Raw genomic sequence first — 25956 nt, 5'->3', positions numbered from 1 at the left:
GTGCGTAGCTCCGCCCTGTCCTCATGAAAAATGAGATATGGAGCTCTACAGGACAGTGCACTAAGCTCTGATACTCTGCGCGCAGAGGCCAGAGCTAGCAGAAGGACTGTCTTCCAACACAAGAACTTAAGTTCCACCCTTTCCAGCGGTTCAAAAGTTTCTGACTGGAGGAACGACAGGACCAAGTCTAGGTCCCATGGAGGAACAGGTGGAGCAAACGGTGGTTGCACTCTGAGGACCCCTTGCAAAAAGGTCTGGATCTCAGGCAATAGTGCTAACCTCCTTTGAAAAAGGATGGACAACGCTGAGATCTGTACCTTCAGCGATCCTAGCTTAAGGCCTGCATCCAGACCTCGTTGCAGGAACAACAGTAAGCGAGAGAGCTTGAAATTTCGATAAGGCCAGCCTTTTTCCTCACACCACTTCGAATATGTGCGCCAAATCCGGTGGTAATGGGCTGCTGACGACGGTCTACGAGCCCTCAGCATGGTGGGAATTACTGAACGAGGTATGCCCCGCTCCCTCAACACCGCGGTCTCAATAGCCACGCCGTCAAATGGAGCTGTGTCAACTTTTGATGCCAAAATGGGCCCTGTTGTAGAAGGTCCTGGCGTAGCGGCAGCCGGACTTCGTCCACTGCCATCCTCTGAATGTCCGAGAACCATGACCGTCGAGGCCAAAAGGGCGCAATGAGAATCGCCTGAACTGACTCTCTCTTGAGCTTCTTCAAGACTGGCGCTAGGAGAGGCAGCGGAGGGAACAGGTAGACCAACCTGTAGTTCCACGGAGTTGATAGCGCGTCGATTGCTATTGCTCCTGGGTCTCTTGTGCGAGCCACATACCTTGGTAGCTGATGATTTTCCCGCGAGGCCATCAGGTCCACCTCGGGAGTGCCCCACCTCCTGGTGAGGTCTTGAAACACCTCTGGGTGTAAGGACCATTCTCCTGGATGCAGACTCTTTCGGCTGAGAAAATCTGCTTCTATGTTCTCCACTCCTGGAAGGAACACCGCCATCAGAACCACCCTCCAACGTTCTGCCCAAAGAAGGATTCTTCTGACCTCTGTCATGGCCATTCTGCTGCGAGTTCCCCCCTGCCTGTTCACATAGGCCACTGCTGTCGCATTGTCCGAGCGGACCTTCACTGCGTGACCCTGAAGTAGATTCTCCGATCTGACCAGTGCATTGTAAATAGCCCTTAACTCCAATACATTGATCGGTAAGGTCTGTTCTTGGGTAGTCCATCTTCCTTGCATTCTGAGGTCTAGGAGGACCGCTCCCCAACCGCTCAGACTGGCGTCCGTCGTCATTACTGTCCAATTGTGGATCGCGAAGCGACGGCCCTCGCTCAAGTGATCTCGCTGGAGCCACCAAGTCAAGGATAGCCGGGCGTGAGGGGATAACCGGATCTGTCTGTGAAGCAATAGATGAGAACCTGCTCCCTTCTTGAGGAGGTCCATCTGAAAAGTTCTGGAGTGAAAGCGCCCCCAGGCCAGTGCTGGAAAGGCCGACACCATCTTCCCCAGTAACTGCACACAAAGGTGTAAACTGACCCTATGAGGTAGCAACACTCTTCGAGCTAGCTCCTGAATGGCCAAAATCTTTTCCTCCGGAAGAAAGACTCTCTGAGCCTCTGTGTCCAACCAAAGGCCCAGAAACCGAATCCTCTGAGTAGGGGTCAGCGAGGACTTCTTGTAATTCATGACCCATCCTAAGCTGGTCAGCATCGAAATCATCCTCCTGGTATGGTCCTCGAGCATCTGAGCTGAAGGGGCCTTGACGAGAAGGTCGTCCAGATAAGGGATTATCGTCACCCCCTGGCTCCGAAGAGCGGCGATCGCCACCGACAGAGTCTTGGTGAACACTCTGGGGGCTGACGATAATCCGAAAGGTAGAGCCCTGAATTGAAAATGGTCTCTGCCCACTGCGAAGCGTAGAAAAACCTGGTGATGGCTGCAGATGGGGATATGCAGATAAGCATCCTTTATGTCCAGGGAAATCATATATTCCCCTGGCTCCAAGGAAGCTATTACTGAGTGGACTGACTCCATCTTGAATGGTTGGTGCGAGACCAGTAGGTTCAAGGCCTTGAGGTTTAGTATGGGTCGCACAGACCCATCCGTCTTCAGCACCACAAAGAGATTGGAGTAATACCCCAACCTTCTCTGTGAGACCGGAACCGGACAGATGACCTGAGAGTCCAACAGCATCTGTATAGCCAGGAGAATCCCATCCCTTTTGACCGAGGATTCTGGCAGCGCTGTGGTGAAGAACCTGTTGGGAGGGGGAGCGTCGAACTGTATACGATAGCCCTCTGAAATAATCCTGCGAACCCAAGGGTCCTCCGTTAGGGAGAACCATTGGGTTCTGAAGTAGGAGAGACGTGCTCCGACTGACCAGTCTCCCACTGAAGCTGGCAAACCGTCATGCTGCCGGCTTTGGGGGCTGTTTTGGCTCCTGGGCCCGGAGGGCGGGCTGTGGACGAGATCTGGCTCTAGTACCTCTGGAAGATTGGAAGCCTCTTCCTCTGCCCCGAAAGGAACGTTGTGGGCGAAAGGATTGAAAAGAGGGTCCCGCATACTGGCGTCTCTGAGGAGGTGCCGCTGTTGGCAAGAAAGCAGACTTTCCCCCGGTAGCCTGCGAAATCCATCTGTCCAGTTCTGGACCAAATAGAATATCACCCGCAAAGGGAAGACCCTCGACCGCTCTTTTAGATTCTGCGTCCGCCTGCCAAGAACGCAGCCACAAGGCCCGTCTCGCTGCTATTGCTGTTCGCAGAGATGCGTGATGAAATAAGGGAAATATCCTTGGCAGAGTCTCCAAGGAATCCTGCCCACTCCTTAATATGTTCCGCCAGTTGGCGAATCTCCTCTGCTGGCATCCCTGAGTCGAGGCCCTCAGTGATCAGCTCCGCCCACCTGGCATTTGCCCTATTTACCCAGGCCGACACTATGGCCGGCCGAAGCTGGGCACCCGCCGCCGTATACATAGCCTTTAAGGTGGCTTCCATCTTTCTGTCTGACGGATCCTTGAGCGAACACGCCCCTGGGACTGGCAAGGTGGTCTTCTTGGATAACCTTGACACGGATGTGTCCACCGGAGGAGGTGTTTCCCATTTGCTCAAGGCTGCTGGCTCAAAAGGGTACATCGAAGGAAACCTCTTTGGTACCTGAAAACGCCTGTCTGGCCGCTTCCAGGCCTCTAGCAGCTGATCCTGGTTTGGGCAAGGAAACACCACAGAGGTTTTCTGTGTATTTCCAAATAAATCCAACTCCTGGGGAGCCGGAAGAGGATCCTCAGGCAAATGTAAGACCTCTTTAACTGCAAGGATAAGGGCTTCTATACCAACCGGAGTTGGCTCCGCCTCCTGAGGGGTATCCTGTACCTCCTCCCACTCGCCCTCTTCCATCTCTTCAAAGGGCTCAGGCTCCTCGTCTGTGTCCTCTCCCTGAAGCATCATCTGAAAAGGGCGCTTCTGGGCTAAGGGACCCGGCCTCTGGGGCTTGGCAAGGGCCCCCGCCAAGGAGTCTACTGACCTGGACAAAGCCGTAGCCCATGCAGGCTCTGCCCTGCGGGATACTGCCAACTCCGCAGATAATTTTGTCATAGTACCAACTAATGCTGCAGCCCACTGGGGGGCTGGCGTGTCGGTAGTCTGAGACCCTGACGGGGGAACCGCACAGGTCTGACAGACTGAAGTTCCCCCATCAGAGTATTGGGAGAACTTATTTGAACAAACTGTGCAGGTGAAAGACTTTTGAGCAGCCTTGGACCTGCTCGCCATGTCTGCACGTGGGCCACTGACTTTTAAGGGACACACACACTCACACACACACACACACACACACACACACACACCCACACAAGACAGTGGGTCACCCTAGGGCAATACCCAAATCCCCCCTGGGAGAGCGGGTCCTGGAAGGGAGTAAGTCCCTATAAACAAGTTGACAGAAAGTGCCCTGAAAGGGTTACTGTAGCTGCAGTCTGCAAGACAAGAGGAGAGAGCAGCATATAAAGTGTGTGTGTGTGTGTAACAGGGCCGCGCCATGCCCCCTCAGCGCGCACCTTCCCCCCCTCCTCACCGCAGCATTGCCTGTGCCCTGCTTAGGAAGGGGACAGTCCGGCGCTTGGAGGGCTTGTTGCGCCTGTCTATTCAGGCATCTATCAATCCCCCCTCGCGGCCGCCATTAACCCCCGCCGCGCCAGACAAAATGGCGGCGGCGCCCTGCAGGGACAGCGCTGTCCGCGTATAGAGGCTAGGGACAGGTGGGGGCTAGTACGCGCGCCCTTTTGCAAAGGCGCGCTCAGACCCCCGCCGCAGCCGCCATTAACCCCTTCCGCCGCGCCATGGCTATTAGCGCGGCGTCTGACAGGTTAGCGCTGCGGCGTCTGATACATTTAGAAGACATGGGTCTTTTACTCACCCCTGCTGAGGTCTTCAGTAGCGCCTGGCAATCCTCTTTTATGGAGGGTGGCAGGAACGCTGTTATGTCGCGGCAGGTGCCTTTGAAGAGGCCCTGACTGACAGCCTGGGAAAAACCCAGGGGCGCTGGAAAGCCCGGACCCTAGCTTTTCAATAAGCAGGGAAGGGATCCTTAGTGTAGAACTTGAATATTTTGAGAAAAAAAGACTACAAAGCTTTTGAGTAGTGCAGGAGCAGTGAGAGCTGTGACTAGCTCCCTCAGGCACAATTTTCTCACTGGGGGATGATGGGTCTTGGAGGGGAGGAGCTAGTCTCCCCTGTATAAAAACTAAGTAGTGCCTAGCTCCCAGCTATCCATGCTCCAAAACCCGAAGTGATTCCCAGTGGCCCCTGCTGCATGTCAGAGAAAATACCATAAAAAAATTAATTAATAAAGGATTGGACTGATTGTACAATTAAAAGCAATAATACATTTTATTCAAAAAGTGACCAAATTATGCTGGTAATGATAAAAGGTTTTGGGGGGGGGGAAGAAATGGGATCACAATGCGGGGCTGTCCATTCCTATTATGCCTGGGACCATATAAAGTGCAGATGCAAAGACAATTGGGTAGGGATTACCGTCCATCTGTAGACACGCTGGGGTGTGTTGTTTCTCTCCCTGGGACTCAAGGCCCAAGTTGGTGTTGGTGCCGAGTCACCGTCCAGAGTAGGGGAGACACCCAGAGTTGGCACTCCCAAAGATGGTGCTGGGGTCCTTTGAGGTGTTGTAATGTCCACGGTTAGGTCAATCCAATTAGGTCCAAGGCTGGTCTGGAACAGTCCAAAAATGGGGGTGAAAGATATCTGACGCGTTTCGCCGACTCAGCGGCTTTATCAAAGGTGATGGAGTGATGTGACTGAGGGGTTTTTATACCAGACTTGGCAGGAAGTAAGTTTGGTCACATGATACACAGTAAAACACATAATCGGTCCAATCCATAAAAAACATAATAAAAAAATTCTAATAAGGGACACAGACATGGGGAACATATTTACCGAGCTGTGCAGCACCCGGGCAGCCATTCAGTGGCACCACATGGTGATTGCACAGCCAGTAACAGTACTGATATATATACTAGATGTACTCTAATGTGGGACACGGACATGGGAACATATAATTACTGAGCTCTGCCGCACCCGGGCAGCCATTCAGTGGCACCACATGGTGATTGCACAGCCAGTAACAGTACTGATATATATACTAGATGTACTCTAATGAGGGACACGGACATGGGAACATATAATTACTGAGCTCTGCAGCACCCGGGCAGCCATTCAGTGGCACCACATGGTGATTGCACAGCCAGTAACAGTACTGATATATATACTAGATGTACTCTAATGAGGGACACGGACATGGGAACATATAATTACTGAGCTCTGCAGCACCCAGGCAGCCATTCAGTGGCACCACATGGTGATTGCACAGCCAGTAACAGTACTGATATATATACTAGATATACTCTAATGAGGGACACGGACATGGGAACATATAATTACTGAGCTCTGCAGCACCCGGGCAGCCATTCAGTGGCACCACATGGTGATTGCACAGCCAGTAACAGTACTGATATATATACTAGATGTACTCTAATGAGGGACACGGACATGGGAACATATAATTACTGAGCTCTGCAGCACCCAGGCAGCCATTCAGCGGCGCCACATGGTGATTGCATCAGCCAGCACTGTACATATAGAACACATTAGAACAGTACATGGTACACAGAACTAGACATAACCCAATTAAAGCACAATTCTTAGTACACAATACAGCTGAGATATAAGGAAGTGAATGAGAATAGATGCAGGTATAGATTGTAGGTGAGAAGAGAGCTGTAGTTGAAATACAAGAAGAGTGCTGTGACAAGAGGAGGGATGAGGGCCCTGCTCTAAGGAGCTTACAATCTAGAGGGAGGGAGTGACAGACAGGTGATATGAGATGCAGGTAAGGAGACCTAAGGCAAGAAGTGAGGCTGGCAGGGATGGTCAGGACATGAGGCAGCCGAAAGTCGAAATGGACACAGTTTTAAGTGCACCACTGCGCTCGCAAGCTTCGGGCTATTATATATTTTATTCTCCCACCACGCCCTAGTGGATGGTAGGGCATGAAATACCGACTGTCGGCACATGTCGGCTCAAAAACAGTGAAAAACCCCATGTCGTCCTTTTGACTGTCGACCTAACCCATGTTGACCTAGACACCTGTCAACCTTCCAGTATGTCAACCGTATGGTGTCGACCATCTTTAGGTCGACCCATCAACCGTATCCCTACATAAGTGACTAAATAGAACAGATGGCATTCACTTATCTGCTTCACATAGAACACTTCCTTTTCCACTTTTAGATTAAAGAGGGTATTCAATCCCGGGTGACGGCTGTCGGGACATCCCAAAAGTCGTGACCCTGTCCCATTCTTGCCTAAGATTCGGCAGACGGGATTCAATGTCCCACCTGTTGTGCGCCGAAAAGGGGGCATGTCCGCGAGAAATAGGCACATGCTGCGATTTCCCCTGTCGGAACTAGCAGCGGGGGATTGAAAACCCCTAAATCTCACTATGGGTCAGATGTATCAAGTTTCAAAAAGTGATAAAGTGGAGCGTGATAAACAACCAGCCAATCAGCTCCAACCTGCCATGTTACAGGCTGGGTTTGAAAAATGACAGGTACTGTAGAAGCTGATTGGCTGGTAGGAGCGGATTGGCTGGTAGGAGCGGATTGGCTGGTTGTTTATCACTTTTTGAAGCTTGACACATCTGGCCGTATCTCTGGTCACCAGTCCCAACATTTCAGATTTTTTAGGTGCCTTTAAAAACTAGTGTTTGAGCTTTCATACAATCAGAAGTGGCAAAATAAAAATTGAGGTCACAACAGACTTGGAAACAAATTTACTTGGAGTCAAGAAATCACTCACAGTTTAACAGCTGTTTCTGCAGCACGAGCTGGAAAGTGCAAGTTCTTGCAGCCGGGGAAATGGAAACAGAAAAAACCCTGAGCGAATACGGATTGGAGTTTTAAAAACCCAAATGGAATGTTGGACGATTAAACTCTGCAATCACAGTTAAAGTAAGAGGACCTCAAACTTCCATATAAGTTTGGGAAACGGCAGATACAAAATCTTGGACACAAATATCTGATTTTCTGCCTCTGTCCTGTAACTATTGCAAACCCATATTCTAAGTTGACATTCCTTTTTAATGCCACATGAACCATATCAGCGCCGCACATGTTATGTTTAAATCCCCCCAGCACCTCTGATGGTGCACTGCAATCCAGCATGGCCGCCAGCACATTCTGCACAGATATGACCCCGTCAGGGGCAGCCCTGAGAGCTTAGTGACTCTGATCTCGCCATACCCCACTTCTGAGAAGTAATCATTTCACAGAGGCGGATGTGGAGACTATCAGCCAACCTCAACAACTTCCCCCGATGGATATACAGTATTCCCAGTGTTAGGATGGGCTGCATGGTCATTTAGAAGCCACAAAGAACCAATTGTCTGATGCGCCCATTTTAATATACATTAAATACACTTTAATAGATTGGAAGTCATGTGTAGACATCCACCTGTATATATCACCTGTCTGTGTAATGTTATCCACCACTTCACCCAATCTGCCATGTTTATGGCCTTTATCTTATCACTGTACAAACAGCAATAAAGATAAGCGAACAGCTCTGATTGTAAAATGTTACCAGACAGTCTGCTTACTGTGAGAATAGGAAGGAGGGAAAAACAGGGAAATACTCTAATTGCATTATGTTGTGTTTGGTACGGGAACTGCTGTACTTCATTTACACCCGTGGTGATCACCTGACAGAGGAAGTCATTTGATAGCTTTAGACCTGACAAACCACATTAATAGGAGCAAGCGATGGCAACTTGCGATAGGTTCTCTCGCTCGCACCTGGCTTTCCCGCGCATTTGGTGAATGAAAGCAGTTTGCTGGTTACTGTGAAACCAGAGGAACCACAGAAAAAGAGACTTGCACTAACTGCCCATGTGGATCTGATTAGGAAATTACAGGCACGTTTTGCGAAGCTTTAAAATGAACTGAAGCGGATTTATTTTTACAAAGTAATTCTACAACTCATACCCCTTTCACACCAGAAAATGCAGGGGCATACCCGGGAATTCGGTCCCAGGATTATGCCGGCCATTCCCGGGTTGGCCCCTTTCACACCAGCCTAGATTCCCGGGTCCTGGGATTTTTGGCCCGGGACCCATTCACACCAGCACTAGACCCGGGTTGATCAGAGAATCCTGGTGTGAAAGGGGTCAACCCGGGAGTGATGGCATGATCCCGGGACCAAATTCCCAGTTATGTGGCTGCATTTTCTGGTGTGAAAGGGGTATAAACTGCGTACAAAAACATAAAATAAAAAATAAACATGAATACAGACGACACTGATTTCCACTTAAACAGGGAAAGTGTAACCTGTTCTCTAATGGACTGACAGCCAGCCAATCATGAAGCTGTTTCTCAGTCATATGATGGCAGAGCAGGGAGGGGCCAGAGGCATGGCTTCTGAAAATAGGAACATGTGCTCGCTACGTCATGTGTCATGTGACTATGGTAGCAAATCATATGTATTAACTATAACAACTTAAATATACACTTTGCACAATAATCTTTTTTTTACAGGTAATAAGAGTGATGTATACGTTAAATAAACAGAACTTATGCTAGAGGGCTGGGCAGCTTTAATGTATAGCAAAGGCTACTGGTGTTCTGCGTTCAGTGTGCTTACAGTAAATCATCATACTGGGGGCACAGCACTCAATTTCAGACATACCTTAGCATCCATTACAAATCTATAACATACAAATCTGGACGAAGCATAAAAGAGCTGGTGGTCACAGGTGGCTTACAGCTTTTGCCCGCACCAGCCCACAGGGAAACCACCACTGATGTATACACAAACTAGAACAGAAGTTATGTTTACAGGACTAGTGCAAACCACAAAACTGGCCCAAATATGGATTTGCACACTAAAGCCAAACTAACAGCTACCAAGCCTTGCCAAGCAGGGCTGTGGGAGTCGGTAGATAAATGGTCCGACTCCTCGTATGTCTGCCCCTGACTCCTCGACTCCGACTCCTCTGTATTAATATGTGAATGTATTTGATACATTCCTTGAAGGAAAGAAAGGCAACATACATATTATTACTACAGAAACTAGAGGCTGGGAAGCCAACAGTCTACTGTATTGAACAGTTTAAGCAAAGGACAGACACAATGTTTGTCCGCTGGTTTGCTCGCTCGTCACCGTTCAATTCACGGACACAAGGAACGATTTCTTTACCGAATCGTGTCTGGCGACGAAAAATGGTGCCTGTACATCAATATGAACCAGCGTAAGGAATGGCTTAGCCAAGGTAAACAAATGACCCCGCGCATGAAACAAGATCTTCATCCGCGTAAAAAGAAGTTGTGCGTATGGTGGGAGAGCTTGGTTGAATGAATTTTTCGAGTCTACACCAGGTGATTTCTACCAACGAGGTATTGAAAACCTTATTGAACGTTGGAAATAAGTTGTAAACTACAAGGGAGAATACATTTATAAGTATTGGTGCTCCGAATTGTGCGTTGCGTGCCATATAGTGAAGCACATGAAAAGCATGCTTTTTCACGGTCACTTAACGTGTTCGTTTTGCAGTTACGTGAGGCACTGCATGCATTGGTCTTTATTCTTACAGTAGAGAAGTCATTAATTATAATTTTCGGAGTTGGAGTCGGTGCATTGTTTGCCGACTCTGACCCCAGGTACGCGAAATTTGCTCCGACTCCGAGACTCCGACTCCACAGCCCTGTTGCCAAGGCAGACACATTCGCATTTAGAATACTTTTACAAGTGGTTCAAAACGTACAACGGCTCTGGGAAAAGTTTAGGCACATGCAAAGCAGTCCTAAATTTCACAATTAAAGGGCTTGGCCATTTTGACAACCACTTTGGATGCGTACTATAGGTATCACTTTGGTGTGGCTCCCTACTCTGGGACCTCACTGTCATCTAAACTAACTGACCAAATCTTGCTTCAACAGAACGAGTATCTTCTGCACTTTAGAATGTTCTAAGTAAATAAAGTTTCCTGGGAGCTGGCTGATGAAGAGCTGACTATCCAGTTGTGTCCTGCACTCAATAAACACCACCTGCCCCTAGCAGCTTGAATCCGAAGGTCAGATCCAAATACTCCAGCATAGAAAGCTCTGCATAAGCCTTCGCTATGAAACAACAGTAACAATGCAAAGCTCAAGTTAAGATAACCATTAAGAATAGAATTTGTTTTGTCATACGGAGTGTTTCCATCCTAATATAGTTTCATGTAAATGCAACAAGACCTCTCCAATCTGAGCCTCGACATTCCAAATGGTAGTCATATAACGGTGTGGTTAAGAGAAAACAACTAGATTTGCAAAATGGTCTCGGAATATGTTTAAACAGACCAGTAACAAACATTTATTCAAATGTATGTAACTTAATTCAGTGAAGCAAATTGACATAATTGGTGATCCAAGGATTTGCATTAGAATATGCATAGCATACAAAACCAGACACACACTAGTATATAATTAGCTGCAATGTCTGCCGCTTCAAGATAATGCCGAAAGGGAACTGATTAAAGATTTGAATGAACATTAACTTGTGCAGTATGTATCTTAAGGCCCCAAAATAAACTAGTGCAATTTTAATTGTTTCCACCCGATTCTAAAAGAACGTGCCGAGAAATTGGGTGAAATTGCATGTGTTGGACATCTGAATTGAACCAATGCGCGGTCATGAGTGCATCAGGTCATACGTGCTGCACATAAGATAAACCATATGTGTAGCAGTTAGGTGCACATCGTGGTGTATCGCATCTGATTTCCCTTGAACTCCTCGGGAGTCCTGTCACATGCGTTAAATTGCATGTGCATTATGGCTTGTAAATAATAGCGTTACACAATCACTAGTTATCATCCCATCATAACCGTAATGTCAGCGCTGGCGGCAGCGTGCAGCCCAATGGGGCAACACTTGAATTATGTTGCTGTAGTGGCCCCCCGGCAGGCAAGACACTTTAAATCCCCCCCCCATAGAGGTGAGGAATATTAGAATTAGAAGAAAAAAAGATTTCATTCAGCTAGTAGAAAAAATTTCGGTACTTGTTTCCTAGAACGGCGCCCACAATTTTGATCCTAGGCATCGCAAGGAAAAAAAATCGCGTCGGTCGCATCGCAATGTTAAATGGCCCACAGACCCCAAATAGGCACCCTGAAGTGTGAAATGGCCCCCCCAATTGTTAACGCCACCCAACGATCAACGTCAACCCGAAGCGTGGCGAGCGGCGGCGGTACGCGTCCTCCGACCTTTTCATACCCCCACTATCCACGTCGGCGTGGAGTTGAGAACAGAAAGTGTGGCGAGCGCAGCGAGCCACCGAGCTCGAAGCGTGGCGAGCGTAGAGAGCCCCGCGAGGGGACGCGGAACATGCTCCCGAAGCGTGGCGAGCGCAGCGACCCCCGCGAGGGGACACTGATTACTTAACATGTATTCCGCGTCCGCTCGCCACGCTTCGGGCTCGTATTCCGCGTCCGCTCGCCACGCTTCGGGCTCGTATTCCGTGTGCGCTCGCCACACTTTCTATTCTCAACTCCACTCCGACGTGGATAGTGGGGGTATGAAAAGGTCGGAGGACGCGTACCGCCGCCGCTCGCCACGCTTCGGGTTGACGTTGATCGTGGGGTGGCATTAACAATTGGGGGGGCCATTTCACACTTCAGGGTGCCTATTAGGGGTCTGTGGGCCATTTAACATTGTTCCCTATGTAAAATCAGGTCAATTGGGCCATTTAACATTGTTCCCTATTTAAAATCTGTAATCGCGTCGGTCGCATCGTATGCGATTTCTTGCCCGTTTTTGATTATAATGGCATGCGATGTACATGCGATGCCCGCGATGGGCGCCGTTCTAGGAAACAAGCACCAGAATTTCTTTACGGTCAGAACAGTCAAACTCTGGAACTCTCTTCCCAGAGAGGTGGTAATGGCTGGCTCATTAAATGCGTTCAAGGCAAAGTTGGACAAGCATTTACTGGATAAAAACATCCATGGCTACAAATAAGAAATATAATCTGTCTGTAAAATATCAGAACCTACCAAATCAGCAATGGATATCTATACCAGGTTGAACTAGATGGACGCAAGTCTTTTTTCAGCCTTACCTACTATGTAACTACCTGACTGGCTCCCGCCTGCTCAGCTCCCACACCAGCCCGGCTCCAGACCGCACCGGCATCCGGCATATGGTAAGTAAATATGCGGTGCAGCCGGGTTTTTTTTTTTTTCATTAGGGAAGCCAATCCCGGGATTGAGGATTTTTCAAACTCGAATCCCAGGATTGGAAAAATGCCCCATGATTGGCATCCCTAGTGAGGAGCAGTGTTAGCCTTTTATTATATAAAACTTTATGCCAAATATATACACAACATAGACTACAGTTCAATGTTTCTTTATGCTGTTATACTAAGTATCTGAAGGAAATCTGCAGCAATACTGTCCCAATAGCACTGGGATCATATTCGGCTATGCTCGCCTCACATAGGGCATAGTTCACAAGTGTGCCAATCAATGATGATTGTCAACATGTACTACACCCATTTAGAATGCTTGAACCTGTCACCTTTATTTGCATGGGCCTCACACTGCAGGCTGCACGGATTATTAGTATAAACACAGCTGTACCGTATCGGGAATTCAGTGCATATTCTGAGACCGCAGTTCACTAAAGCCACATCTGATGTAACAGAGAATAAAATAAAACTGTTCACGGATAATATTGCTCAATGGTTAAACCATTACTTGGTCTTCCAGCATGATCTTTATGGTGACGTGTAGGTGGCAGCAAATACAAAACAAGTCTTAAGGTATCCAAACACTACGCCAGAAGTATCGCATGCAATTTCTTGGCAAATGCCCGTCGGGGAACCGCCGCCGGCTGGATGTGGCATACAACACATCGTTTGCGGTTCCTTTGCATACAATGTAACTTATGCGATGCCAGAAACATATCTGTGGGAAACGACAATTCATTGTGGCAGCCATGACAATCTCCAGAACAGATCAGATGAGCATGAGACCGCGCATCGAATCGGAGGGAAGTCAAATGGCACTTTTCACACGATTTGATTTCATTTGAAAGCGTCGGACCCGAGATCGACCCGTGTTAGCAATGTGACAGGGGTATAACTGGTTGCTAGAATGAACACTACAGATCAGATGGCCAAATGTCTGTAAAATAGAACTTCCATGTTCTACGTGGGTTTGCCATGCATGGGATTGAGGAAAAGCCATTAAGTGAAAATAGGATGGATGGCTTACTACAGAAGTGGCTTATATAGAGACACAATGTCCCTTTCAGAGGTTACTTGTCCTAGATAGAGGAACACATCTACATTTCTGCAAACAGAATCCCTAATAGAAGTTCAGCAGTAACTGCTCTGCGGCCGGCTCACTCTTCCATTGTGTGACCAGGCAGCGCTCCAAAAGCAATCTCGTTACCATGGGGAAACCGTCAGCAGCTGGAATATTGCACATTCAAACCCGCCCATCAGCAACTGCTCTGTGATGTTATACAGTCACGGCCTGAACCAAGATGACGCGAGCATTAGGTCAACAGTGGCAAGGTTAAAAGTCAAAGGGTTTTTTTTGGTCCCAGATGTTGACACAGTCGATATGGACACGTTCAACGCCCTAATGGATGGTAAGGCAAACCTGTCGACCTATTTCATGTGTTGACCTAAGCCATGTCAACCTTCAGTTGTCAACCCAACGCATGTCGACATAATATGGGTCACCTTAATGGCCGTATACCCGATGCATGACGCAAGTCACTCATATCAGACCTGGCTTTTGTCTATTTGCCGTACATTATGGGCTCTCAACCATGGTCCTTAGGGCACACGAACAGCCCAGGGGTTAAGAATAGTCATACTTGAGAACAGGTGACTTCTTCCCCTTTTACACACCGCAAAAGCCCAGGTTTTTCCCTTGTGGACCCGGGTCCCTTTACATGGGACTACTACCCAGGTCTCAACCAGGGTGGAACACGGGCAGGACCTGGGTGGAGGGCAGTGTAAACGGGTACACCGGGCCATTCGACCCGGCTCCCGTTTACAGCAATGGGGGAAGCCCAACCTCCAGACCGCAGCGTCCCGCGGTCAACATGGAGGATGGGCGGGGGGTGCACACAGCCTCCCCTGCTGTACTGTGCAGACAGCAGTGGAGGCGGGGAGGAGGCGAATTGATGCCTGTGTGCAGCATCCATTCACCTCGCGGATGGGGGCTGAGGGGGTGCACGGGGGCTGGGTGTAGCCCAGCACCTTACCTTGGACCCAGTGCGAAGATCGGAGGTCCTGGTGGCATGATCGGCAGTCCCGGTGCTTGGAGATGATGTAATCTCCAAGCACAGCCCTCGTTTACACTGCGGGTAGGCACCGCAGTGTAAACGGTGCAAATCCTGGATTCGACCTGGCTTTGATTCCGTGTTCCAAATGCCGAGTCGGAACCGGGATTTGAGTGTAAAAGGGGTATAATCTGTACCTTAGGTATTTTATATAAACATCAGTGCTCAAGCACTGGTAACACCCCTTTCACATTCCCAAAATAACCCGGGGGTTAGACCTAGGTTGATGTGCAATGCGAAAGGGTCCCACCTGTGTATTCCACAAAAGGTGCTGATTGGCTGTTCCTGTGTCTCCCTTGACGATGCCAGCAGTCAGTGCACCTGGACACACAGGCAGCACTTTGCACACATCAAGAGAGCAGCATTTTAGAAGCTCAGCAGTGTGAGGGTTAATTGCCATGGCCCATTGAAGTGATGAGGAAGCGATGGAGCTGCTGAGGATCAAAGGGGAAGCGGAGGCGTGGGCAAATTACAAGCACTGCCAATGAGTATTACAGAATGTCAGAAGCTGAAATAACCACTCACTGGCTGAATCAAACAGTGAACCTGGAGCTACACATGAACTCAGGGCTCTTACCACGTGTTCCGTCAGCCATGATTGCTGCAATGCTGCAAGCAGTCCCTACCCTCTCCTTCCAACATGTTGGGTTTTCAAAATCCCCCAACGCAGGCATCAGCAGAACGGTGAATTGTCCCAATAACTGACTGATGTATGGGCCCCTGTGGCACACTATGGATGATGGGTGTCAATTAGCAATCTGCTCAGCCATGCTGGGATAGACCTTTCACAATCCCTTTGCATAGGCCTCAATCTCTCCCAATTACATTAAGCATCTATTGTATTATTCAGTTACCAGCGCATAGAACAACAGTCACATAATTCTATATAATACAAGCACAACACTGCTCCTCACCTCGATGGTGTGCCTTGCAGCCACTAGATGGCGCCCACAGAGCTCTATTTGAGCGCACATACCCCTCAGTCAATTAGATGGGCTGGCAAGTAGTTTCACCATATTTACCCAGAAGGGCCTGATTCAGACCTGTTCACTAGGCCGCATATACTTATTTTTCCATCGGAGAAGGCCGAAAAGTGGGCGGGCGCTGAAGTCATGTGACGTCAGCCGCCCACCCGAGCAGGCATCAACCCGCCTGCGTAACCACGGGAACTCCCAGCATTTTCATGAGGATACTCAAAAAACGCTGTGTGTTCCCCAGTTGCCGGCCCCTGTCCACTCCCTTCCCTCTTCTCCCCGTGTGAACGTTCTCCTACGCACATTTGCCGCACCCCCACCATCGAAAAACGGGGTAGAATTCGTCCCAGTCAGATGGTGGCTGAATTAGGCCCACAACAAGCTCCCACACTGGGTGTTTCCATATCCCAGCAACCATTACACCCAAACTGACGCCCTCCCCTGGCCAATACCAGGTTCCTTTGATCGAGCGCTCAAAAGGAAGGACCTACATAGCAATTACCTAAAACCAGGTAAATTGATTGATAATCATTGTTACCACAGAAATTCTACTTGATTTATTTAAATGGAAAAAAAAAAAAGAAGAGCAATATTTGAGCCCAGTTGCACTATGGGAAGGCCGGGAGTACATCATGGAATGACAATTGATTTTACCCTAAAAGCCGCATTCATTAGGGAACGCAGAGACAACATGGGAGTCTCCTCTGTGGCTGAAGAATAAGGTATTGCTGAATCTCCACCCAAAAAATGAATCCTCCCTTTAACCATCCTATGATTGCGTCTTATGTTGTAGCTCTCACGTTACACCTCATTGGGGCTGTGAATTGGAAGTCTATGTGTATCATTTACGCCCTTTGGCTTCCTATTGTGCTGCCCTGTATAATGTGTTGGCGCGTTATAAATAGACACAAGCAGGAATATTAACAATAGACTGAAATGGGGCCATTTTTTTTTCAATCAGACACAATTAAAAAAGCCTTAAGAACAGGAAACATTGTGCGCATTGAAAAGGGCATAAAAACAAAGGCTGGAGCAGCGCTTTCTAATGCAGATGCTTCACATGTGGCCACAGGCACGCTTCCGAGTGCCGGCGTATGAAAAGAGAATCATTTGTCATTCACCCAGACACGGCGCACTGCTTGGGGAGATGCTGCGACGGCTGCGGTGCTCTTCCAATTAGAGGCACAAGAAATTAGCTTCCGCACAATCTTAGCAGACAGACGCAGTATGCTCCGAGTCCAGTGTAAGTGCAGACCCTCTATTTAACTAGTTACACTTCAGGCAAACCGTAAATCACCGTAAATGACAGACCTCAGCCTATGAATGGCCTCTTCTGGTACTTTGACATCCACTTAACACCTTCTATGGAAGCAAAATAATTTGGCAGGTGAAGACGGTCTGGATACACTAAGGCGATACGTAGTTGGAATGATAATCTGGTAGTGTGTGGGAGCAAACTATAATGAACCGCAGTCATTTGCTCCCATAATGCGAAAAACAGTCCAATTACTTGATTCGCTCTTTGAGATAATGAGATCTTAAATGAAATAAAGATTTGTGAAAAAAAAAAAAAAACCTCCATTCACCATACCCATTTGAAATATTAAAAAGGCCTGGGTTACTTATACCCCTTTCACAGCGCAACTAATTACAGAGTACAAGCCTTTTTTGACCTGGTTATTAGTTCAAAAGGGGTTACCGTGTCCCTTAAATGGTAGCAACACTGCAATACGAACCGGTAAAAAAGCAGAGTTCTTACCGGTTCGTTGCCATGTTGCTTGGCGTTGTGAACGCGTTAAACGGGTCGAGTGACCCGTTTCCCATTCACACTGTGGAGGAGGCAGCGCTTGGAGCAGCACCAGCTCTAAGCGCTGCCTCCACTCCCACCCCCGGATGACATCAGCGAATCAGCATTATTGTTGGTTCGCTGTGGGGATGTGAACATCCCAAAATGAAAGTTTGCGCTGGGACTGAACCGTTTTAAAGTTTTTGCGATGAGAAAGCAGCATAAATGTTAGTAGCTAACATTTGGGAGTCATTTACATAGTAGTCCACAACAATAGGTCATCAATGCTGCCCATTGAAGATTTTGGCTCTGCCGTTCCCCATCTCTGGATCTCTCCACCCCTTCCTTTCAGACTATATACAAAATGGACTCTCAAGACCCACTTCATCAAAACCAGCCATCTCTCCTTCTAACCTTCTGATACATGCTCACTTCTATAGTGTTCATCCTAGCACCCGCCATATTTGAAAACCCATGCAGTTCCTCTTCCCTGCCAGGGGTGTAGCTGTCTACTGTAGTGCTTCTAGCACAGTGTTGTCTATACATCAGCACTGATATGCAAACCAGACCTGAGCTAGAAACACCACAGCAGATAGCGACACCCCAGGCAGGGAGGAGGAACTGCATGGGTTTTCAAAGATGGCGGCTGCTAGGATGAACACTAAGCAAGATTGCTCAGCACACAGCGATGGTGAGAACACTGGCGATCTGACTAGATTTATCCTGCATGCATGATCTACATTGCCTGGTGATAGCGCCGTGCCGGCCATGCATTGCTATAGCCGCTACACAAGGAGCAATGTAGGGGAATTTCCTAAGCGATCTAGTCAGATTAAGTCAGATCGCTTAGAAAATGACACAAAATCGCTACATGTGTAGGCCCCATTACACTATCAATGGCATCTAACCACCCTAATGATTATTTCAGTGTCTTGCCCCTATATACTAACAGTACCCTGAATTACCGGGAATTCATCTGGGGTCGAGCTTTCAGTGCTGTGGCTCCAACTCTAAATAAAAATAGACTCAAGACTTTCCTGTTCATCCAAGCATTTCACTAATGTCCCTTGTTAAGTTTGGTTTGTATTTTGAACCTGTGTTGCGACATAGAAATAAATGATAATAATAGAGCCTGAGATTAGCACTGGCTGCAGAAGTAATCTGCTGGATGGCATCTGGGCAGAGCAGGCCTGGCTGCGATCGCATGTGAAGCATCGTCAGTGAAAGGACCGCATGCGATCCTGCTGTAGTGCTCATTCTAGAACCCTGCATCTTTCAAAACCTGTGCAGTTCCTCGCCCTGCCTGGTGTGTCTTGTTCTCTCTGCTGTGGTGCTTGTAGTACAGGTCTGGCCTAGTCTGCATATCAGTGCTGAAATATAGACCACACTGTAAAACAGACTGCAACACCCCAGGAAATGCATTTTTTTTTTTTTTTTTTTAAATGCAGGGTGCTAGAATGATCACTACAGCCATGTTGTTACCAAGTGAGAAGCAGGATACCCTGGACATAAAAGTTGGGCAGGTGGAGCTTTCAAGTCCCAATATAAAAAGTTGACAACCCGATTTGCAGTAAGCGCTACACTGACAATGGTTACGGTTAACTTGCGAGTCCTTCCCTGCAGTACTGCCAGGGCTCAGATAATGGTCCGTATTCAATGCGACCGGTGAGGGGGTTAAATGGCAGGAATCGCCGAAAACAAATGATCCTCGCCGTTTAACCCACACGCCAGCCGCTCACACTATTCAACGCACCGGGGAAATCCTTGCTGTCAGAGGACGGCAAGGATTCCCCCAAACAGCGAGGCTCGTGGCTAATGCAGGGAGGCCGCTGCATTTAGCCACGAGCCTCGCTGTTTTAGCAACCGCACACGCCATTTCCCCCTCGCTCCAAAAAACCTAGCGAGGGGGAAACGGCGCGTGCAGGGGGTCAGTTGAATACGGACCCTGCGAGCTGTGACAGCGAGCAGGCAGTACTACTCCCTGTCACAGCTCGCAAAAATCATTGAATTTACTCCAGTGAGTATGTGAGGTTACAAGTGTCAGACCCAGAGTCAAGGCTACTCAATGGGGGAAACATCAGACATTATATCAGACGCTGTCATCCGAAGACAATGGCATAAATGCACCTATATGTCTGGAAGAATATCAACTATTTAAAGGTAACTGTCACTTTATGTTTAGCACTCCTTTAGAATCATGTTTGCAGGTACAATGACAACCAATGTCACCATGGGCTAATGTCGAGCTGCTATTTTGACATCCAAGGATGAGTGTATGGATGATTCACAACTGTACACATTTCCAACACCACCCCACTTAACGCACAGTTATGCCTCTTCGTCTGTAATAGGCCAAACTCACATGTAGCCATGCATTTAGGATGTAAGCAGGGCACGTGGGTATCCAACTGCATCAAGCCACAAGTTTCTATGGGGAAGATGTATCAAACCTTCTAAAGAGGGCAGATGGAGTAGTAGTTTCCATTAGCTTTGACCTGCCATTTTTAGAATGCACTTAATAAATGACAGATTGGTTGCTGTGGGAAACTTGACCACATTGATGCTTCTCCCTTTAATAGGTTTTAGGATTAAGGGGGTTAGATTTGGGTGGGTTTGTACTTCAAACTGATATCTATACCGCAGTGTAAAAATAAAGCAGCCAGTATTTACCCTGCACAGAAAACAAAACACCCAAATCTAAATCTCTCTGCACATGTTACATCAGCCCCACCTGCAGTGCATATGGTTCTGTCCATTAGAGAGTGACTGTGCCTTTGCGAGTGAACCAGAATAACCCCCTATAATCAGAGAGTGCTGATCAGTAGATTGACAATGTTATGATTGACATGCATCAGTGTCAACGTGATAAAGTTCAACCCAAGTTGCAGGTTACTTCTATTCCCAGCAGATGTCCAAGCGATAGTAAATCCACCGAATGTTAGAAAAACATGTGAAAACCCCAAAAACATGTTGACACCCATGCGTTTGTCGACCATAATCATATTGACTTTCTGAACCTATCGAACATATGAAGTTGATCAATAAATTGCTGATCCATTACTAGTGTTCATTCTAGCACCCGCCAACTTTGAAAACCAATGCAGTTCCTCTTCCCTGCCTGGGGTGTCGCTGTCTGCTGTGGTGTTTCTAGCACAGGTCTGGTTTGCATATCAGTGCTGATATACAGACCACACTGTGCTAGAAGCACTACAGCAGACAGCGACACCCCAGGCAGGGAAGAGGAACTGCATGGGTTTTCAAAGTTGGCCGGTGCTAGAATGAACACTACATTACCCTAATACCAGGGGATGCGGTCATTTGGTCTACTGCATTATGGTAGAAAGTCATTAGGTCGAATCCATTAGGTCGACATGCTAAAAGGTCGACATGACTCTAGGTCGACATGGGAAAAGGTCGACATGATTCTAGTTCGAAAGGTCATTAGTTCGACAGGTCATTAGTTCGACAAGGTCATTAGTTCGACATTGTCTATGTCGACATTCACAAGGTCGACATGGAGTTTTTCACTGTTTTTTGAGCCAACATGTGCCGACAGGCGGTATTTCATGCCCTACCATCCACTAGGGCGTGGTGGGAGAATAAAATAGTGTGCCGAGCGTAGCGAGGCACCGTGCCCGACGCATAGCGAGCGCAGCGAGCGATGCGAGGGGATGCAGTGCACTTTAAACTGTGTCCATGTCGACTGTGTTGACATTCAGGTAAAAAAACAGTGAAAAACCCCATGTCGACCTTGTGAATGTCGACATTGACAATGTCGAACTAATGACCTTGTCGAACTAATGACCTGTCGAACTAATGACCTTTCGACCTAGAATCATGTCGACCTTTTCCCATGTCGACCTAGAATCATGTCGACCTTTTAGCATGTCGACCTAATGGATTCGACCTAATGACTTTCTACCATAATGCAATAGACCAAATGATCCCAACCCAATACCAGAATGGGATGCTAGGAAGCTAGATACTATAGAGCGTTTATTAATGTCAGACTAGGCAAATCATATCCTGAAAAAGCAGAAAATGCCAATTTAATAAATAACTATGGGAGAGATTGCTTAAAGGTCCCAACATCAAAGATGTATTGGGGCAAAGGGCCGAAGGCCAGGTCAGGGGATTGGGAATATTGAATGTGTTAAAGAATACCAGCATCCTGGGGAATTGCGGATTTTTGACATGCTTAATTTCCCAATCCCCTGATGGATAACAGTATCGGCTGGTCAGGGAATCGGGGGCTCTGGATTTATGGGGGCCTTAAGACATCATGGTGTTTGTTCTGGGTCAAAATAGTTTCAAGGCAAGGATAACAACCAACACCTTAGTACTGGATGTAGTGGTGTAAATACATATACTGGCTCAAATAGAGAGGTTGATGAACTGTATAATAGTATAACAAAGCTGAGCGTTATCATCACATCAGGACAAGAAGGCGACCCCAGTATCACCAAGGAAATGTCCTACTATAAAATGGTAATGCCAGGGTTAACTACAGTACTCTGTGCCAAAGAGGGCAGGTGAGTGGGAAATCACATCAATAACTGTATCCTGCTAGGTCATCTTTCCAAATACACTCACATAATGGAAATAAGTCCATACAGTACGTTTCCAATCCATTACAATAGTCTATGAGCAGGTTCTCATCCTGGGAAACTACTAGCCCTAAGGGCAGTGATGGGAAACCTTTGGCCCTCCAGCTGTTGTTGAACTACACATCCCAGCATGCCCTGCTACAGTAAGCTATTTGGCCATTCTAAAACTGTTGCAGGGCATGCTGGGATGTGTCGTTCAGCAACAGCTGGAGGGCCGAAAGGTTCTCCATCCCTGCTTTAGGTGTACTTGCTGTGACATTCATACGTACTTTATAAAATGTCCTGTAATGACGGGGGGATACGGTCGCTAAGTCAACACTACGAAGGTCGACCACTAAAGGTCAACATGGGCCGGAAGGTCGACAAGAATTAGGTCGACAGTCAAAAGGTAGACGTGGTTTTTTTTTAAATTTCCCAAACAGGCGGCATTTCATACCTTACATCCACTAGGCCCGCAGGCAAGTCCAAACTATGGCTCTCCAGCTGTTGTGAAACTACAAGTCCCATCATGCCTTGCCACAGTTTTGTTACTAGGGAATATTAAAACTATGGCAAGGCATGCTGGGATGTGTAGTTTCACAACAGCTGGAGGGCCACAGTTTTGACATGCGTGCACTAGGGCGTGGAGAGAGAATATGATAGCACTCACCGTGCCTGAAGCATGGCAAGCGCAGCGCGCCAAGCGAGGGGACGCGGTGCACTAATACGATGTCCATGTCGAATTTACGTCGAAATTCGGGATGAAAAAACATGAAAAACCTTTTGACCGTCGACCTTATGACCCATTCCCATGACAGGAAGGGACATCCAGGTGATAAGGAAAGCAGTGTCCTGAAATCACAACCCCCAGGTATCACGGGTACCATGGTAAAATACTATCCCTGTATACAGGAAAAAACCAACGAGGGCTATCGTTTTAATGGGACTTTAAAATATATAACTGAGAAATATACCAGTGCGATTCATTTTATCTATATTTGTACTTTTTAATAAATCTTGATTAAACATATTTATGTTAAAGTTAAACACAGCATTATCACCTAGACCAGGCATGGCCAAACTATGGCCCTCCAGCTGTTGTGAAACTACAAGTCCCATCATGCCTTGCCACAGTTTTTTTGTTATTAAGGAATGCTAAAACAATGGCGAGGCATGCTGGGATGTGTAGTTCACAACATCTGGAGGCCCATGCCTGATCTATACATTCTATTAGCAACAACATCCATTACTGATGCATTGCTTTGCAAATGTTAAGGGTACAAATAAAGCAGATGGGCTGCCAGTCGGTACCATGGAGGAGAATAGAATAGAATCAACTTTATTGGCCATGTGTGCTTGCGCACACTAGGAATTTTTTGTGGATTATAGTGCAGCATCAAGCAGGGATGAAAAGGGGGGAGGGAGATATTACATATAATGGATAACCACTGCTCTGCAGCACACCACCAATAGATGTATGGGTGAACTCCATTCAAAGCAACATGTTTGAATGCCCAACTGCACACTTATTGCCAATATACGGTGCTGCCAACATCTCAAGTTCCGCTTCACGGAATACTTGCAATGCTAGAGGCACGCGGAACATCACGTAGAATTGAATTCTTACCAAGCATCACAAATAACCTTTTAAATTATAAGAGCATGGTATCTGGTCCATAGGTCAACCAGTCGACATAGACAAAAGGCCAATGAGGCAATGGTTGACACATAGAAGGGTCAACATGAGATTTATTTTTGGGAACTTTTTCATACTTTACCACCCATCTGCACTCTGATTGTTGGGAATGGTAACGTGTACCGAGCGCAGCAGTAGTGTGACCATGCACCTTGGCCAAAAGCATGGATAAACTAATCCAGCCATGCGAGGGGACGGCATACACAAATATGGGGTCCGTGTGATGAAATCTACCTCCAAGAAACACTGATTACACTGATGTGTAAACTACCGCCATGTCAACATTCTGCCTATGTTGACCTTGACCATGTCAACATTTGGTGTCAACACCTGTACTGACTGTTGACTCATGCCACAACCGAAAACCACATACACACACCTCCACCATAACCATGCACAGATTACCCTCAATCTAATACAGGTCCAGCAAACTTAATGCAAAGCAATGAGGAACAGAATGACTGCATGCTGACTGGGAGTAATCCCAATCCCAGTGCACAGGAGAGGACACAGTGGGGACAGCACTGGGAGGAGGTAGCAGGTCCCATTCTGCATCCCAGCCAGTATATCCATAACAACCCTCACACTGCTCATTGTCACTACGTGATGCCACCATGCAGCCAGCACACCAGCACACACACACGGCGCTGACATGCAGGAAAATCACAGGCAGCGCTCCCTACACCCAGCCCTCCTCATCCTCCCTCGCCCCCAGCACCGGCCCGATAACCCCCCCAGCCAGCACTCACACCGTCCCCATCAGTATATATTTACATGAGCTGATGCAGCGACCACGGCGGCTCCGGCTACGCTCCACACTTCCTGTTGCGTCCCCTCCCCACTACATTCCGGCCCACTCTCCCCCGGAGCCACGCCCACGGGAGGTAAGGCATCAAAGGGAGCGAGGCGGATGCTAGTGACCTGATTGGCTGCGCTGCATCCACGTGGCCACTTCTCCCCACGTCTGTCCCCGCCCCTCTGGGAGACTGGGACGATTCCTCCTTGGCGACCGCAGACGTGGAAACAATGAAAGTGATGCGGTCGGGAGGGAATTAGGGAATGAGGGGCGTGCCCCATACACAGTTACACACATCATATTGCTGTATATTATGTAGTGTGTGTGTGACAGTGCACTGGAAAATGTGACCATATTTCTACCAAGGGCTGCTGCTGGAAACAGCGATTCTGGGAAATAATCAGAGTTTATGTAATAAGAGTGGATGATGTTTGTGCAGCACACACATGTGCGCAGTGCTGGCCAGCTGCTGACAGAGGCTGCAGTACATAGAACAGCCAGTTTCAATACCGAAAAAAATAAATCCATTTATAAGCAGAGCTTGTGTGCTAGGAAGTATAGTTGTTGCATATCCCAAATTATACCACATTTCTTTGATTTTCGTGGGTGGCACTTATGCTGGTGCATCGTAGGGGCCAAGGGGCCCCTGATGAGTAAGGGGCCCCTTGGCAGAAAGGATTGTCATCAATAATGATCCACAGTGTCGTCTGCTCTCAGACTGAGGGTGGTCTGCAGACGCTACCTTGGGATATATATGATATCCCAGCAGTTAGAATGCCGGAGGTAAAAGGCCGACCCCAAGATCCCGATAAGGAGAATACCAATACTCTGATTGGACGATAGCTCCAGACATCCACTATTAAGCATGCTGACAGTCATTCACTGTCTGGCTGCAGGCTGGGAAGCAGGAAGAGAATGCTGGACCCTGATTGGTGGATAGCTCCATCCTTCCACCAATTACCATGCTGACAGTCATTCACTGTCTGCAGGGGCGGATTTAGGAGTGAGGGCGCCCGTAGGCACAACAATAATGGCCGCCCCCCCCCCCCCCCTGCCTAATTGTATTATTTTTATTGATTATTTATAAGCCCTCATTTGATAGAATAGAATAAGTAAGTAGGACAGATTTACAGGGACAGTATCTGCATGCCCTATCCATGTACACTCTATACAAGATGGTATATGGAACAGTACAGTGGATA

At 47.7% G+C, this 25956-nt stretch overlaps 1 protein-coding gene across 1 annotated transcript in view; it reads right to left on the bottom strand.

The window, feature by feature from the left end:
• The window catches only part of SESTD1 (SEC14 and spectrin domain containing 1), a 126264-nt gene extending 101383 nt beyond the window's left edge, over positions 1-24881 (bottom strand). The window contains exon 1 of the mRNA XM_083154707.1: positions 24733-24881. The gene's annotated coding sequence lies outside the window, so the exon portion shown is untranslated. The remainder of the gene's footprint in view (positions 1-24732) is intronic.
• Between the last annotated feature and the right edge of the window lie 1075 nt (positions 24882-25956).

Source organism: Crinia signifera, chromosome 7 (assembly GCF_055691185.1).
Source record: "Crinia signifera chromosome 7, ASM5569118v1, whole genome shotgun sequence".
NCBI lineage: Eukaryota > Metazoa > Chordata > Amphibia > Anura > Myobatrachidae > Crinia > Crinia signifera.
The sequence above is the reverse complement of the archived record's forward strand: the minus strand, read 5'-3'. Positions and strand labels throughout refer to the sequence as shown.